Source organism: Coregonus clupeaformis, chromosome 13 (genome assembly GCF_020615455.1).
Source record: "Coregonus clupeaformis isolate EN_2021a chromosome 13, ASM2061545v1, whole genome shotgun sequence".
Classification (NCBI taxonomy): Eukaryota; Metazoa; Chordata; class Actinopteri; order Salmoniformes; family Salmonidae; genus Coregonus; species Coregonus clupeaformis.
In genome coordinates, this window is record NC_059204.1 from 30,835,163 (window position 1) to 30,850,999 (window position 15,837).

At 41.3% G+C, this 15,837-nt stretch overlaps 1 long non-coding RNA gene across 1 annotated transcript; it reads right to left on the reverse strand.

Annotated features, from left to right (window-relative positions):
- Positions 1-3,391: 3,391 nt before the first annotated feature.
- On the reverse strand, positions 3,392-11,422 carry LOC121580173. Its single transcript, XR_006002993.1, has 4 exons — positions 11,268-11,422; positions 7,084-7,193; positions 6,129-6,186; positions 3,392-4,392 (listed from the first exon to the last, which is right to left on the reverse strand). It is a non-coding gene; the product is annotated as an uncharacterized LOC121580173 (long non-coding RNA).
- Positions 11,423-15,837: the final 4,415 nt, after the last annotated feature.

Genomic DNA, 15,837 nt, shown 5'->3' on the forward strand with positions numbered 1-15,837 from the left:
TTGCTGGACATATCTTTTTTAAAATGTGTGTAGGTCACCTAAATCATCAGAAAAATTGCCCCTCCTGAGAATTTTTTCAGGAGCCGCCACTGTGTATTTGTATGCCTAGCTTACGATGCTCCAAGATCTGGGATATCTGAGACTATACCACTACCATCCATAGATCTTTTGATCAAGTGTTGACTAACCCTTTGATTGACAATCCCTACTTCTGCAAGGAGTTAGTTTGGTGTTGGATACGCCAGATCGGGATTCCAGTGGCATTCGTCAACTGAGACAACGTAGACCATATCATTGCCCGCCAGCTCAAACGATGCCTGAGCAGAGTGAGTAGCGACGGGAGAGTAGAACGAATGCAGGAGGCGCGGGGCTACACAACCTCACTGTCTAATGGATTGAGAGTGAGGTGAGTGAGTGAGTGAGTGAGTGTCTCTGTCTGTGTATGTGTATGTGTATGTGTGTGTGTGTGTGTATATGTGTGTATATGTGTGTGTGTGTGTCTGTGTGTGTGTGTGTGTGTGTGTGTATGTGTATATGTGTGTGTGTGTATGTACAGTACCAGTCAGAAGTTTGGACACACCTACTCATTCAAGGATTTTCTATATTTTAAATTTTTTTTACATTGTAGAATAATAGTGAAGACATCAAAACTATAAAAGAACACATATGGAAAAGCATTCCAGGTGAAGCTGGTTGAGAGAATGCCAAGACTGTGCAAAGCTGTCATCAAGGCAAAGGGTGGCTATTTGAAGAATCTCAAATATAAAATGTATTTTGATTTGTTTAACACCTTTATGGTTACTACATGATTCCATATGTGTTTTTTCATAGTTTTGATGTCTTCAGAATTATTCTATAATGTAAAAATTGTACAAATAAAGAAAAACCCTTGAATGAGTAGGTGTGTCCAAACTTTTGACTGGTAGGGTATATGTGTGTGTGTGTGTGTGTTTAACACTATGTGTTGTTTGGCATGCGGAGGTATGCATCTTTAGTGGGAGGTCACAGTGTTAATACTGATGTGGCTACACGGACAAGCCCCATTTGCTCTGCGCCAGTGAGCATTAGTTATACTAACCAACCAACAGGCCATGATGGATGTAATGTTTGCACTTGTGGCTGATGTTATGTGGGACATTTTCTGCCCTCCATTTTATTTGTGTTTGGCCTGTAAACCACAAGTGCTCGTTCCATCAAATGAATAATTAGAGGCTTGTAATGTGGTACTTTGTTTTATGTGTGTTATCTAATAAAGCACAGAAAGCTGCCATGGGGAGCGGGAAACTTCACAACCAAACACCTACCGTTAAACACAGACACACCCAACCACACACGTACACGTGCACACACACACTCACTGTTTTGTAGCTAGAAGCTCTGGATTTCTTTTAGAAATAAGCTGCATATTGTAGCCATTAGTAAGTCTTTGTCTAAGCTAACTAGAATATCTGGGTTTCTTTTTGGAAATAAGCCAAATATTATAGCCATTATGGGCCTAGTAAGTCTTTGTCTAAGTAGTCTAACATGAAACCATATGGTACATTCTTGTACATTGGTAGCTACATTAATATTTCACTTTGTCTGACACGATAATAAGATCCAACCCTCATCATTGTTTAGTAGAAAGTTTGTAATGGAAAGCACTTTAATGAGCCAATCAATGGAGAGGGCTTTCGTGATGTAGAGAGAGAGGCTCCACTTAACTCCATCATGCTTTATGAATCCATATGGTTTCTATTCCGTGTCTGTCCCACCATGTTCCCTGTCTCATCACACAATCACATAACAGTAAAGTAGAAGCAATAGTATTTAGTGGCTGCATCGTCTCGCTCACCAGTCGTGTGTTTGAGACTGACAGTCTAGCACACGAGGCTAGTGTCTCCATTCATTTAACTCTGCCTCTCTGACTTGAAGTGTATGGAGTGTATGTGAGAGTAATGCACATCGCCTGACCCATCCCAGTCCATCCCAGCCCATGCAGCCCAGTTGAAAGCACACAGACGTTCATAATTGTTCAACTCAGCATACTGTTCTGTTCCCCTATGAATTAATCTGTCAGAATAGTTCCACGAATGTCTGATCGATGCAGACATAGCCAGCTATGCATTTCAATGACATGATTGAATCAATTTATACGATTATATAAATATAAATAAAGAGGCAAATGTCGATGGTTCACGGCAAGAAAATATATGAGATAGCCTACCAAGAGACAAATACATATATGTAACTCTCGGACTGAACTCTTCAAGGGGTGAATTATTTGTGTTTTATTCAATGAATAAATCAATGAAAATCTGAATTGGTATGTGTATGTGCTAGGTAACATAGATTTATGTATGTTTTCTCCTCTAGTAATAAGATGGAAGATCTTCCCTAGTGGTTGCCTTGTGACATCATCATGCCCTCTAAAATGTCATAAAACGTTGTATTCATGCCATTCATGTTTTAATAGTAAACACAAAGCGCAGTGGGCACGCTCACACACACCCAATGATTGTGTTTTGACAAATGTGTTTACCATTTTTTATTCCAAGCACCTTTACTAGTCTGTGGCATCCTCCTAGGATAAATGATCAAATGGAAGGACCCTGATAACACACCTGACAGCAGATAGAACACTGAATATAATTAACTCCATGTAATTACAATTAAGAGACAACGAAAAGTAACACAATCTACTGTTTGTTAAGAATGGAGGCACTCATTGTTTTTTGTAATGAGGCCTTTGTAGAGAGAGAGAGAGAGAGAGAGAGAGAGAGAGAGAGAGAGAGAGGTTATTGAGTGGATAGTAGCTCTTCATTACCCCCTAGTGGGTTTAGAGACTCTAGAGGCCAATTGGACCATTCTGTGCCTGTCTTCATGGTTTACAGGTGCATGTAGCGACAACAAAGAAAGCTGAGGAGAATTGTAAAAATATGTTGCAGTCAACAGCACATTGCCCCAATTGACTAGTAGACAATTATTGATTTCTGCAGTTACACCTAACCTGCATGATATCCCACTTCATAACTAGACACACAGTAATACAGTTTCTCACAGTGAGGTTAGCTATAGTGAGATAGTTATTTTAGCTGTTACTGAATCAACTCCAACACATGTTGATGGCCAAACACTCAAGTTGTTTGCAATTTAGCTGTCTTTATTCTTTAGTAGTACTATCTGGTCCCCTGGCATAGACTCTGGTTCCTCTCCGGTTGTTTACTGCCACCCCATCTGTTAGTCGGCGTGGTCTCATCACAGACAGACCCAGAGAGAGAGAGAGAGAGAGAGAGAGAGAGAGAGAGAGAGAGAGAGAGAGAGAGAGAGAGAGAGAGAGAGAGACAGAGAGAGAGAGAGAGAGAGAGAGAGAGAGAGAGAGAGAGAGAGAGAGAGAGAGAGAGAGAGAGAGAGAGAGAGAGAGAGAGAGAGAGAGAGAGTAGGCTACCTGTTAATGAAGTGCGAGTGTCCCTCCCCTTGTAAGTGCCCCAGCATCCCACTGCCATCTGATCTAGCCACACAGGACAGCCAGGTGATGTTAATCAGAGAGATGCTGTCTTACATGTCACTCTGCTGCTACAGTCCCACTGACACATCACACCCCGCCACAGTCTCTCTCACACACCTACACATGCACACACACACGTGCACTCACACACACGCACCCACACACACATCCACTTCCACTGCCACAGATAAGATGATAATCTCAGATAGGAGGAATGTTTTCGAAGGAACAAGGCATGTTTAAGAACATGTCCCAAATGGCACCCTATTCCCTATTAGTGCATAACACGGCCAATAGGATTCCAGTCGAAAGTAGTGCACTATACAGGGAATAGGCTGCCATTTGGGATGCAGACATGGTGTCGCTGATAACCGTTGCAGATAGGATGATTGTCCTCGGAGGAACAGAGCATGTTTATGTTTCCAGCCTGAGGCATTGGCACCGTGCTTTCAAAAGCATCAAGAATCCTGTAATTATATGGTGGCACTAGCATGTCTTTACAGCATAGTTTCAAACATATTGTTTGTGTGACTGGGCGAGGCATGTTTTAATCCTTTTACAAATTAGACCTGGTAAAAATAGAAAGAGTAAATCAATCCTTGAGAAGACGCGGTCAGCAGCATATTTACATGTAAACAGGCCTGTAATTCCCAGCATACCGCAGGGCTCACTCTTCTAATTGTTTCATTGGAACAGAGGCGAGAGCATCAGACTTAATTCTGGCCTCGAGGAAGGCGTTTGTGGTTTCAGAGTATGGCACCCTGTTGTTCTAATTGTTCACACATAAAACCAGTAGAAGCATTCATAGAAAAAGATACAGACCTTGAATAATCTCCTGGTACCATTGTAGAGAGGTAGCCCAGTGTGAACCACACCACTGCTATCACAGATGATTTAGTAGAGGTCTGGGGAAAAGGAGCAGCCATTGGTCAACATAGCAAACATGCCTAATTACAGAATGTAATAACATAGATAAAATAATGCAGTCTCAGTATCATCAAGGTCAGGCGACCAATCATCAACAGATGGGGGGTTACCCATTGCAAAACAAGATCAGAGAGAGAGAGAGAGAGAGAGAGAGAGAGAGAGAGAGAGAGAGAGAGAGAGAGAGAGAGAGAGAGAGAGAGAGAGAGAGAGAGAGAGAGAGTGATTGATTATTGTGTATTGAGGAAGGACCGGGTAGCTAATGGTATTCCAGACCTGTGGTTAGGGTAGGGAGGGGGAAGTGTTGTGGACAGCCAGCAGATGTTGGCAAAATCTAGCCCAGATGGGACATAACACTTTCCCTCCTCAGCAGATCACATCCATGGGTCCTTCGTGACTGAAAAGAGCGTATTGGCGCGTGTCCCCTCCCTTTAATGGAAACTGGAGATTTACGGCTCCTCTAGCCTGTGGGCCCTACAGTCCCTTTCCAATCTGCTGGGAATGTACACCTGGCCTGAGAACACATTAACTTTCATGGACGTTTTCATCTCTCTGCAAAGTGGCGGAGATTATCGATCATATATCTATGTTTTAAATTCGTCTACATGGAGCATTGTAATTGATTATGACACTCATTTTCATATGCCTCCCAAATGGCACCCTATTCCCAATATAGTGCACTACCTTTAACCAGAGCCCTATGGGCCATTTGGGATGTAGTCAGAGTGTTGTTTTTAAGGTGGATTGCAGGCAGTTTATTGAGGGACAGGGAACTGGGTCCACTTTATCAAGAGTCCGCAGGTGGTGCCACCCATACTAATGTCCAGTACATGAAAACAACACAAACATTCCAGGGATTCCAGTCAGTTGTAAAACTTGTTTACAGCTTGGACCAGTAAAACTGCCAGGCAGTCAATACTTTACAAGAGGAAAGAGAAGTTTCATTATCCAAATAACGGTTTGATTAATTGTCCCAAATAATAGGATTTTGGGATATTGCAATAGTTCACCCACATTACAAAATGACATATTGGTTTCCTTACCATGTAAGCAGTCTATGGGCAAGCTATGACATCAATCCATGCTATGACAGCAATCCATGCACTGCTTACAGGGTAAGGAAACCAATATGTCATTTTGTAATGTTGGTGAACTATCCCTTTAGCAGAATTGTCAAAATTCGAAAAGTTCCTCAATGATCAAAATACTAACCTGGGGGGCTTAAACTTTTCAGTTTGTATTTTCTAGAAAGTGTGTATATTCTCCTCACACCATTTCATGGTCAGGGGATGCCTTCCGTCACCGTTATCCCGTATTAATATTTAATATTTCACATTTTCAGCCTAAATCTTGTGCGGTTTCATTTAGGTCATTTCAGGTTAAGGGCATAGCTACTTTTCCACAATACTGCTTGGATTTTTTTTGGTCAGCAATGGAATAATTAATCATTAGCACAATTTCTGTCAGCTAGTGAGATGATGGCACATGAGAATGGTTTTATATTCCTAGTACACCAGTGCTTTTAATGCAAAGAGCAAACTACACCGTAGACAAGCTGCTTCGGAATTAGGTAATGTCTGAATCCCACTGTTGGAGGGGAAATATCATATATCATTATCAGCAATCAAGTTGATTACAGTACTTCGAGAACAAACATGGACACCATGAGTAGAATATTTTTGAATGGATATTTACTTCACTGTTTACTTGAACTGACCTGTTAAATGTGTTGTAGTAGTTCTTTCGGGTCATCGGGGGCTGCTGGCCCGTCTACACTGTTGAACATAAGTCCATGTGAGTCATAACGTCAAAAATGCTGTTGCTAAGAGAAAAATATAGTTGATTTCAGTCCCAGGAAATAAGAGTAAACCCTCAAAATGGGATTTAGACGTAATGAAGCCGTAGAGCTGAGACTCTGAGGAGATACAGTTTGCATTCCAAATGGCACCCTATTCCCTTTTAAAGTGCACTACTTTTGACCAGGGTGCTGGTCAAAAGTAGTGCACTATTAAAGGAAAAGGGTGCCATTTGAGACACAACAATATCTATCTGTTGCTCATCCTTTTATCTAGATTTATCACCCTCTTTCTTTGAAACGTTTCTCAGACACATGAATTCCTCGGCTTCCTCCAGATTTCATTGAAGATTCATAAATAAGCCCTTGGTTGTCATTTTCCAGCCACACTGTTTCTGATTACAGTCAGATTCTTATCCAGTCATTGCACGCAAGCTCACTATAGCGGTCAGATTCTATGGTCATCCATGGAGTCTAAGGATTGATTTAGGATTTTATGTTCCAGTCTTGGCAACAATTGAGAGAGTATGTTTTTCATGTGTGAGAGATAGAGAAATAGAAAAGTTTGTGTGTGATTGAATGTGTACATGCTTGTGTAAGCCTACATGTCAACAAAGTAAAACGAGTTATGGATTAAAACTTAAATATCTTTTATAATTGCAGCAATGTTCTCCGCTATTTTCATTGTTGATGACAAAAGACAAGAGTATAAGACCTCTTGGTCACAACCATTTACTTGGTTTTGGTGCCAATTTAAACCTGTTTGGAGTCCACACTAATTTCTCTGTTTTCAATTCATACATGCGTTTATTAAAAGCTATAACTGCATGTTGAAGAAGTAATGCTAAAGTTAGGCTAAAGAAATGTAAATTCTTACTTTGTTTTTCCTCATAAAAGGTAGAGGGCCGGGTGCTTCATGTTTCCTGGTCGGAGATTTTGACAGGCAAACGGAGTAGGTACGTGTCGAGACTGCAATGTTTAAATAGCCTGAAAGAGGAAATGGTCCAGTACATCAACAGGTGGATCCACACATGAAACAAAAAATTAGATACAATAAACATTTATTTTACATCAACAAATATAAATGTAATTGAAATGCATTTGAATGATCACAAAATGTAATATTATGTCACTGACATTTCAGAATGGATTATCCAAAATTAAAGGCCTAGTATCACTGTCTGCAATGTGGCGATGGGGTGAGGTTGTGTTTCTCTAAGCGGGAGGTAAGCTTGGCTTCTTCTTTATATGGTGTCGAGTAAAGCTTAAACCATGTATTTAGATTGTAGGTAGGTATTGTAGTTAGGTATTGTAGGTAGTTTATCTAGGTAGTTATTGTAGGTAATTATTGTAGGTAAGTATTGTATTCGGCTGAGCCCGGTGAAGCACGAGGCTAGCTAACCCACTACCGGGACCAATAAAGCTAGCTAGCTAGCGGGTAGCTACTGGTAACTATTAGCAACTGTGGATAGTTGTTTCCAATGTTATTTCACACTTAAGAGTACCTGTAATTATGCCAGCTAGCTACCTACCATTCAGCTGTTTTTCTAACCTCATTATCTGAAGCGTTAACGTTAGGTTGTTAGTAGCTACTGTACTCAAAAATGTAGCTAGCTTGTTGCTACCTGGATAGCTAACTAAACAATAACTGGAATGACCTAGCTGTAATGTTTGGAGACGCTTTCTCTCCGTTGGGACAGACGCGAACTGGCTAAATCGATTCAGTAGCTAGCTTTACACTTAACTAGCTAACAGTAGCTACTAAGGGTAAGTTATAACCTACATTTATTTTAATTTTATTTTTACATACTGGTAACCAGAGTCGTTCAAAAGGAATTCAAGACATGGGTGACTAGTTAACGTTAGCTTGGCTCTCTCTGTGTGTTTCATACCGTGGGAGGAGGGGTTGGTTCATTGACAGAGAGCAATGGCTAGCTAATATGCTAACTATTCTAGCTAGCTAACTAACTGGCTGAATAAGTTGACGACGTACTCACTCAAACTGTCAAAACTAACCCCAAAACTTTACACAACGTTAGACACGGACACGAATGATCTGTTTAGCGTGTTAACACACTATTGGTAGTTTGTTGTAACCGTGTTATTGGAAGCTAGCATGCTAGTTAGCTATGGCGTCATAGGATACGGTGCCCTGGGCGGTTTTCACGGAAGAACACTGTACCGAGTTAGCTAGCTGAATAAACTAAGTTAGAGTCTATTCCTAGAAAACATTGAACCGCTGTAGTTTGCAACAATTATAATGTCTAAAGTGGAAGTTGGGAGAGTTATATTTGAGTGTTTCAGTGAAACGTAAGTGAGGGAGGCCCCGCTCTCTTGCTTTCCCAGATGTTTAGTCAATTTCATTCCAATCTCCTTTGCGTTATTGTAGCCTTTTCTGTAGCCTGTCAACTATGTGTCTGTCTATCCCTGTTCTCTCCTCTCTTCACAGGCCATACAAACGCTTCACACCGCGTGGCTGCTGCCACTCTAATCTGGTGGCGCACGACCCACGTGGAGTTCCAGATCTCCGGCAGCCTCTGGAACTGCCGTTCTGCGGCCAACAAGGCAGAGTTCATCTCAGCCTATGCTACCCTCCAGTCCCTCGACTTCTTGGCGCTATGGAAACATGGATTACCGCAGAAAACACTGCTACTACTACTGCTCTTTCCTCGTCTGATCATGTGTTCTCGCATACCCCGAGAGCATCTGGTCAGCACGGCAGTGGCACAGGAATCCTCATCTCTCCAAAGTGGACATTCTCTCTTTTCCCCTGACACATCTGTCTATCTCCTCATTTGAATTCCATGCTGTCACTAGCCCATTCAAGCTTAACATCCTTATCATTTATCGCCCTCCAGGTTCCCTTGGAGAGTTCATCAATGAGCTTGATGCCTTGATAAGTTCCTTTCCTGAGGATGGCTCACCCCTCACAGTTCTGGGTGACTTTAACCTCCCTACGTCTGCCTTTGACTCATTTCTCTCTGCCTCCTTCTTTCCACTCCTTTCCTCGTTTGACCTCACCCTCTCACCGTCCCCCCCTACTCACAAGGCAGGTAATACGCTTGACCTCATCTTTACTAGATGCTGTTCTTCTACTAATCTCACTGCAACTCCCCTCCAAGTCTCCGACTACTACTTTGTATCCTTTTCTCTCTCGCTCTCCTCCAACACTACTCACTCTGCCCCTACTCAGATGGTAATGTACCGTCGCAATCTTCACTCTCTCTCTCCCGCTACTCTTCCATCCTATCATCTCTTCCCTCTGCTAAATCCTTCTCCCTCTTGATGACAGCTTTGCACATTCTTGGCATTTTCCAACCGTCTTGAAGGAGTTCCCACATATGCTGAGCACTTGTTGGCTGCTTTTCCTTCACTCTGCGGTCCGACTCATCCCAAACCATCTCAATTTGGTTGAGGTCAGGGGATTGTGTAGGCCAGGTCATCTGATGCAGCACTCCTTCACTCTCCTTCTTGGTCAAATAGCCCTTACACAGCCTGGAGGTGTGTTGGGTCAATGTCCTGTTGAAAAACAAATGATAGTCCCACTAAGCCAAACCAGATGGGATGGCGTATCGCTGCAGAATGCTGTGGTAGCCATGCTGGTTAAGAGTGCCTTGAATTCTAAATAAATCACAGACTGTGTCACCAGCAAAGCACCCCCACACCATAACACCTCCTCCTCCATGCTTTAAGGTGGGAAATACACATGCGGAGATAATCCGTTCACCCACACTGCGTCTCACAAAGACACAGCGGTTGGAACCAAAAATCTCCAATTTGGACTTCAGACCAAAGGACACATTTCCACTGACCTAAGTAGTGATTTCTCTTTGCAGCAATTCGACCATGAAAGCCTGATTTACACAGTCTCCTCTGAACAGTTGATTTGGGCTCATGAATTTCCCACTTCAACCACAAATATATCGTACTTTGACTAAAACAATGACTTATTGACTTAAATCGTGCAACATAATGGGTAAGCTATGGGCATTGTCTTTCAGCTGAAAGAAAGTGAATTTCTGCTCTTGTGGACGTTGAAAACTGCAAACATTTATCTCCACCCCATGGCAAAATGGGTAGAATTGCATGAAATGTGTTATAAAATTGCAACATTTTCTCTCTTCCCCATGGCAAAATGTGTAGAATTCCAGGAAATTAACTTTAAAACTTACTTTATTAACTTTAGAGCCCCCCAACCAAATCTCACTTAGGGCCCCCAAAAGGCTAGAGTCGGCCCTGCCACCGTTTTTCTAGATCTGCATTGCTTGCTCTTTGGGGTTTTAGGCTGGGTTTCTGTATATGCACTTTGTGACTGATGATGCAAAAATAGCTTTATAAATACATTTAATTGATTGATTGATTTAGATGATTATTAGTGAACTGGACACATTCAATAAACTACACAGTTTCGATTTGGTCTTTGTCATTTGAAGGTATACTGAGTTTGTGCATGAGGCTGACGCGTGCTCTCTAGAACACACAACATGAGGCTCAATCTGGTGAGTAGGCCTAGAGGTAGACTAGAAATGTTACAAACCAAACCGTGTTCTTTAGGCAAAGTAAGCAACTTAATGACTTGATCTAAGTATGAATGTAAAGAAGCACTATTGTCAATAAATGCAAGCTCTCATCTGAACATGAACAGCCTACATATACAACTTTAATCAAATAAAATGTTTAGACTACACACGACAGCGTGAGATAACAAATCATATGGGGAATGCATTGCCAGCAATTCTAAGGGACTATGAATGAGAGTGCATCAGCAAGCAGGTCAATCAGTGGAAAGTTATTATAAACCATTTGTATTGAAATGAAGTTCCATCTGTCAGTCTGCAACTTTGCGTTCATACCCTGATTATCATTAGTGTTATAAGTACTAAAGCCAATGCAAACATATGCTAAAATGGAAATCCTACTTTTATTCATGCACAACATCTGCCTATTGTAGGTCCAACTGGTTCTATCTGCCAGGACTTAGCTTAATCACAAAACCACTGCCATATATTTGGGGGCCATATTGACATATCGGCAGTCCTGTGTCCTCTGAAGTATGCTTACCCATGTCCATTGATGTGGCGGTGCATGTAGGAGTCCGGGCGCATTGAATTTGCATTGGAATGAGGCCTGGCTTGGGCTGTTCGATGGCGATATCACAGGTGACTATTTTGTTGTTGTCGGCAGTGCCTGGGCCTTTAGAGGACAGGCCTGTTTTATTTTCATTTCCCCTCTTATCTTGTGATTTCCGATAGCTCTACATGGCCTGCAGTGGTCCCTGGGAAAGCCAATCAATAGCCAGTTAATGAGTCACTTTGGAGGTGAATGAGGATTTAGTGTGCACATTGAGTCAGGGCTTTACAGTAAGAAACATTGGCTGAGTCTCTAATGGCACCCTATTCCCTATAAGCCTATAGTGCACTACTGTTAACCAGGGCCCATACTGCTCTGGTCAAAAGTAGCACACTACATAGGGAATAGCCAGGGTGCCATTTGGGTCACAGCCACTGTTTGCTGCTGCGGTCCTTGTTTGGGTCAGATGCACATTAGGAGAGCATAAAGCAACAGAATGTGCTTTCTTTACAGGGCACATAAAGGTCACACAGGTTTAGTGTCTGTGTTTCACCTCACGTTTGTCTTCAAGCTATTTACTTTTCATCCCTCCCAATTCCCTTCCTTTCAGTGCCTTCCGGTATATAACTGATTAATAAGGAATGCTACCATTCTGAGTCCGGGCTATAGCTATACGTATTGTAGGTAATGTTTGTAATGGCTTTTTAAGATGTGAGATTGATTAGAGCTAACGAATGCAGGCTATGCTTGTGGTTCGAGAACTCATCAAACAAGAAATAAACAACATTTGCTATTGCAATAGGTGCATTTTATTGAATCATCTAGTATTCTTGAAAAATAAGGAAATGAAAGAAATGAAAATAGCCTTGTTATGTCTCTGTTGGAGTCGGGAGTCCTCTTCAGTAGTTGCAGACTAAGGAAAACATTGTTTCAAAGAAGCTTAATTGGAAAGATGGATACCTATCCTGATAATGGATACAGAAGATGAATGTTATACAACAAGGCCACTCGTGTTGTGGTTCACTCTAAAATGGTGTGTGTGTGTGTGTGTGTGTGTGTCTGTGTGTGTGTGTGTGTGTGTGTGTGTGTGTGTGTGTGTGTGTGTGTGTGTGTGTGTGTGTGTGTGTATTTGTTAAAGAGAGGCCAATTATAATATTTTTTTCCAAGGAGTAAATTAATTGGTCTGAAAGGACTGCCTGTCTAATCAATTTCAGATGGGTTGCTATTAGAGTGATGTCTCGACTCAATCATACACAATAAAATGTGCAATTTGTCCCTATAATTGTATGTATGACCCAGGCTCTCTTTTGGATTAATTCGGCTGCTGGCAACACCGCAGATTTGTGTGTAGTATTGCTTGCATTACATTATCAGTGTGAGTTACAGAATAATATAATTCTTGCCTCTGAGATTGCCATTTGATCGCAGCCATTGTTCATATTCATGACTTTGCAAATGGTATTCGTTGAAGACTTCACAAGTTGTCATTGCGCTCATGTTAATTCACACTTGTACAAATTTAGCGGCTCTTGGCAATGGAATACATGTATCAGTAAAATATGCAAATGTCTGTTTCAGTTTATCCCCACTTTGTTCTCCGTAATTAGTCTCTATTAGCTCGTCCCAGTCTAGGAATTAGGCGCATCGTTAATGCTTCACAGACACATTCTTTATGCTGTACAAGCACATTATATTATGGCAAGCTTGGTGAGTCAGTTCAAACACGTTTTCACACATATTCTTCATTATAGTATTAATTATCATTTGGAGCTTTTCCTGTGGCAATGGTCTATTTTGATTGAATGCCTCATTATGGAACTATCTATCTGAGATTGGAACTAGACACACCAGCTATACACAGAAAGAAGTTCAGAAACCACATTCCACCGACGAAGCCTTATTCCAGAGGTTATCAGTGTGTCAATGTTGTGAATAATGACTCAGTCCCATATATAGTTGTTGCACAGACCCCATTCACATCCCAGTCCCTGGGTCTTTAGTGTAGACCTACAGCATCTGGACATCCTCTGTGTTCTCACCAGGGACATTCATGTCGCAGAGGAACATCCCCAATGTCATAGAGGTCACTGACACTTTTTCTTCCTTCTGACTCAGTAGACTATAGAGTCAGATTATAATCTTAATCTGACCAATAATATACCCCCCCCCCCCCTCCACACACACAGTTCTCCCTGCAGTCTTCTGTTCATCCTCCCATCCTGCTATTCTTTCAGCACCTGGGATGGTGTTGCAGATAAAGCAGAGAACAGAAGGGAAGGAGGAGATTATACCTGGTGGATGCAGGCCAAGAACTCATGTATGCATTAATGTGTAGCCCCTCAGATAGGGAATGTAGTTCATGATTAAAACATACAGGTTAATGCTCTCACCACCACAACAACCAAATGAATTGGATGTACATTTACATTTACATTTTAGTCATTTAGCAGACGCTCTTATCCAGAGCGACTTACAGTTAGTGAGTGCATACATTTTCAAATATCATCAAGTCCTCCCCATAGCCTTACCTGCCCATAACTTAAACACTTTGCAACAACTTTATTATCCCTGGTAAATATTGTAATATAGTATCCCATCCTGCCCCATAAATTAACCACGCCTCTAATATTACCACTCCTGTTAAAAGAAGCATTTCCCTACTTTAAAAAACAGCCCCATCGCAATATAAATTAACCACACCCTTTAATTAACATAAACCCTCCCAATTTTGTGCAGTACCAGGGGATACTTCCTGATTTAAAGGGAATTGGTACACTACATTAAGAGAAAGTATTACCTACTGTATTCTGTGGCCACCTTCCTTCCCAGGTGTGTTTTATTTGTAACTTGTTCAAGCATGCAAGTAAAGGAATGTTTATACCTATGGGTGGCAGGGGCTGGAGAAGGAGGGAGGGGTTGTGATGCACTCTCTGTTGTGAACTCTGATTGGATGAACCACAGCCCCTTTACACACCCACCAACCGGTAGGACCACATGGATCTCGCTAACAGTATTGATTGTGTAGGCTATATATTTGTGTATAAATTTGTATATGTATACATATATATATATATATATATATATATTCCGATTTTGATTTTTCAATCCTCAATCAAGTCTTTTGTCGTCAGTGATTCCTGAAAGTCTGGTCAGATTTTTCTCGGCCCCGGTGGTCGTCTCAATGGTTGCGGGAATTTTTCATAGAAGCGAGTGTCCATGCTGGGTGGGGTTACGGTGGTCTGGTTGTGTCTCTTTATTTCAGGCGGGAAGGGTTTTATTTCTAAGAGAATAGGATTGAAATAGTAGTGGTGGTGGTGGTTTTTCGACAGAATATCCATTCCAAGAAAATTGCAAACATCCGGAACATTTTGGGATATTTTTCTGAGCGGTCCTAATACTCGCCCAGGTTGTGCCACTTGGCAATCTGCCGGCGGGGGTTGTCGCAGACCTCTCTCCAGTGGGTGACCCCAGTGTAGTAAACAGACTGTGTTTTAGTCACTGAATTGTTGTTGTTGTTTTGTTTTTTGTTGCCCAACTCCACTTTCGTCTGGGCTTCCCTGTCGAGGGAGATGTCCAAATCATTGGTCCATTTCTCTAGGGAGGATAGATTATCACCTACTTCTGTCCGTTTTTTTATTCATTTTGGAATTAATATTTCTTGGACTCCGGTTGTCTAAGAGAAATTGGCTTAGCTCTGAGATACTGTATGATGTTGCTTTGGGTCGAATTGCAATATAGATTTAAGTAGCTGTTTAATCTGTAGGTATTGAAAACTTGAGAAGCAATTAAAATTAAACCTTTCCTGTAACTCCTTAAATTAAATTAACTGTCCTTTATCAAGTAATTGGTAGATGTAAATAATTCCTTTCTTCTTCCAAAGAGTAAACACGAACGGTTTCCTTGCAATTATAAAATCAGGATTCGACCAAATAGTAGAGTTTAATGAAGGAGACAGTTTTGTGTTAGTTACTTTGTGGGCTTTTGTTCATGCTTCCAGTGTATTTAATGTGAAGGGATTGGAAAAGGGCAATTTTTTTTTACAGATTGAGAACTATAGAGCAGATCTTAAGTGGTTTTACACAGGAGTCTTCTATATCAATCCAGGAAGGTGAGTTTACACTTGGACAATTGAGACATTTGGTTATGTTATTAATTTGGAAGGCCAAATAATATTTCTGAAAGTCTGGAGCTCATAGTCCGCCTGTGGGCTTACCGTACTGTAATGTGTTAAGTTTAATTCTGGCCTTTTTCTGTCTCCAATTGAATATTGAGCTAGAATGGTTGAGGGTATCAAACCATTTCTGTGTGGGGGACACTGGAATCCTTGAGAAAATATTGATTATTTTCGGTAAAATATTCATTTGAATTGTATTGATACAACCGGTAAGGGTCAAAGCAAGAGAGTTCCATCTTTCGAGATCTTCTTTCACTAATTTCAATAGTTGTGGGAAATGATATTCAAACAATTCATCTAGCCTGTGTGGTACTTGTACTCCGAGATATTTAATCCCTTGAGATGACCATCTGAAGGTGCAAAATTTGGATAAAGAGTCCCAATTAA